The following is a 3,212-nucleotide window of genomic DNA, read 5'->3' on the forward strand; positions in this document are numbered from 1 at the left end:
GTTACAAATGGAGAGCAGAGTGACAAAGTTTATTTTAAAACAGTCAACTCTTAGCATTGAGAACCACATATCAGCAACAATTGATTGTTATAGGAATGGAAGGCTACCATGAACAAAAGTGGTCTTGGATTAATCTAGTTTCTGGTCCTGTAATATGAAGTTTAGCCACTTTTTTTCACTGGTCATAGAGACTTTAATCCAAGATGAAACTGACTAGATAAACCAATATGGCTTCTTCTTTGAGAAAAATATAGAGGGTGAAAAAATTTCTTGAAGGTGATACTCTTTTCTTCCTATCTCATTAGTTCCCAGAGAAAGTTCCAATAGAAAAGAAGTCTTCTTTGAAGAAACTGAGTATAAATTCATAAAAGATAAATCTTCTGAGATATTGGGCCTAGTGAGTTGATTAATGTTTTCACCTCAATAGCCAAGTTTGCCCAATTGTTTTAGAAAACTCACTCTATTCTTGGTAGCATGGCAGATCATGGACAGGGGCAAAGCACAGGAACCTCAAGACTTGAAAAAAATGTTTCTTCATTGAGCAGATTTTATAGATGAAATCTTTTAGACAAATGATAACTATCTTAGATGCTCCTAAATCAGAGTATTTAATCCATTAAGAAGACTCTCTTATTTATCCTTACTTGTCTTTATTTTATACTTAGCTTACACACACATTTCAGGTTAGGATATCCCTGAGCCATATAAGACTCTATAATTATCACTTTCTTTGAGAAAATTGGGATAATTTTTAAAAGGGTGGCACTATAAATTTTCTTCAGATGATGTTCCTCAATTATCTTTGTCACCTGGTTACTCACTCCATTAATTCTCTACATATGAACCACAAAGTTCAGAAGATGGGCATCCCTCAGAACATAATTCCCAGACTGCAAATCCAGGCACATGATCTACACTATGGATTATCCAATGGGATTTATGGACAAATGAGTCCAGCTGCCTGAATTTGAGCTGGCTTCCTTTCTTATGCTTCCTCTTTTCCAAAAGTGGCAATTTAGCCTAAGTGGTTTGAGTACTTGCTAAGTTTTCCTCTTCTTCAGGAGTTTCTCTGGAACCAAAGGAATATTTTATATGGGATCAGTTTCTGCCATTTTTCCCCTGTAACCCATGCAAAGCATCTTTCCCACCATTTTCACTGGCTGTCTTTCAAATGTAGAACTTTCTTTTCCCCTATCTACACATCTTAGTTTCTCTAACTTCCTTCAAGTTTCAGCTAAAGTATCATTTTCTGCAAGAAACTTTGTTCAGGCCTCCTTAATTTTAGTGCCTTCCCTCTGCAATTACCTCCAATTTAGCACATATAAATCTTATTTGTAAATAGGTGTTTTCATGTTTTTCCCCTCTTTAGATTATGAGCATCATGAGAGCAAGGAATTTTATTTTTATCCCCAATGTTTAGCACAGCATCTAGATTATAGTAGCCATTTAATTAATTCTAGCTGAGGATGAAGAGTCTGGGGTGCTATAGTCCATGGGGTCATGAAGAGTTGGACACAACTGAATGACCAAACAATCAAAATGACTAATTATATGAATTTTTCATTTAAAAATCACATTAAAATATAATTATCAAATATTTATTAAAAAAGTAAACAACTTTACAGTCTAAGAACCCTTTCTTTTAAGCACTATGTTCCTATTAACTAATGTTTATTAATGCATTTAAGCTCATTATCTTTTTTTCTACCTATCATCTTATATTGCTGACTTTCAATTCTTGAAGCACCCAGCTACTTTTTACTTGAACTGTGGTGATTCAAGATAGACATTTTCTATCACTTTTGAAGCAAAAATGGAAGGCAACCAAAATGAGGTATGTATTTTAAGAGTAAGTTGGACTTCCACACCTCAGATTTCTTCAGTGAGTAATGCCAAAATTGGGATAGGAGTGAGCAAAAAGGTAAAGAATAGAAATAGCTATCATGAAATATTTTTTCTCATTTTTCTAATGACATTTATATTAGCAATTTATCCTGATGGTAATTGATCATAAAATCAGATTGTTGGCATGCCATATGTAGCTCATAATGACAACTTTGGGCAAATGATCAAAAATGTTCTGCCAGATCTCAGAAATCGACTCAACCCATTCAGTATGGAAGGCTCAAATCAAAGGTCCCACATGAGTGGCACAGAATGCAAAATTATCAGGGGAAGAAATGAACATATAAATTCATCTTGAATTAAAAGTATGAAAAGGCAGAAAAAAGACAAATGAAATATTAGACTGCATTTAGAAAGCCATAGGGTCCAGAAGCAATAAGTCTTCTTATTTCCATTGTGCTTTATCTCAGTTATCCATGTCTAGAATAAAGTGTTTAGTTGATAATATTTAACCCCTTGAGGTCAGAGACTAACTGGTTATTTGTTTAATTAATTTTTGTCTTTTTTTAAATCCCCAACTTTTAGTACAGTGATTAAAACACAATATGGTTTTTAAAATGCTTATTTGTTGATTGATTAATTAACCAACTGATTGGTCTGAACATTTTAATCAGAAACCTGTCTCTGTGCAACAAATATGTAAATTCCACAAATCTGGATAATAGAATTGGCCTGATATGCAGACAATTTATGATGCAGTCTATGTATTATGATCTCAGCCTCTTTCTCAAAATACTTTTCCCTCCTACTTGAAATCCCTGTGGTTTAAAGTTCAAAAGCCTTTGGTAGGATTCTATAGCAGAAAGGGAACTGATTTTGGGAAAGGATGGTAATTTCGATTATAAATCCAAATTCTCTTATTTTTGTACTGTAAATTTGGGCAAGTCTCTTTGCTTCTTTAAAATTGTCTCTTCCTCTATAAAATGAAATGAACTTTGTGATCTTCCAGATCTCTAATCCCATGATCCTAGTCAGGACTTTCCATAGTTCCATAGTTTTTAGAGAAAATACAAAAAGTTAGAGCAAGAAAATACTTAGAAATTATTTTACAGAAGAGGAAAAAGAGCTCCAATAGTGAATGGAAATATGAATATAAGGAAATTAGTTTTAAGGTATGCTTTAGAACTTAGAGCTTCTCACTGTGTCCTTCTTTCACTCATTCACAGACTTCATGTTATAATTGCCTCAATCTATTGATTGAATCTGATCTTTTAATTTCATTTCCCTAAAGCAATATCAAGGGCTTCATAATTGGACTCCCACTTAGACAGGTAGTATCACCTCCCCACCCAGATTCCCAAGTGACT

At 33.7% G+C, this 3,212-nt stretch overlaps 1 pseudogene; it reads right to left on the reverse strand.

Annotated features, from left to right (window-relative positions):
- Nucleotides 1-213: 213 nt before the first annotated feature.
- Nucleotides 214-1,079, reverse strand: LOC141552705 (ribosomal protein uL30-like; annotated as a pseudogene).
- Nucleotides 1,080-3,212: the final 2,133 nt, after the last annotated feature.

Source organism: Sminthopsis crassicaudata, chromosome 2, assembly GCF_048593235.1.
Source record: "Sminthopsis crassicaudata isolate SCR6 chromosome 2, ASM4859323v1, whole genome shotgun sequence".
Lineage (NCBI taxonomy): Eukaryota > Metazoa > Chordata > Mammalia > Dasyuromorphia > Dasyuridae > Sminthopsis > Sminthopsis crassicaudata.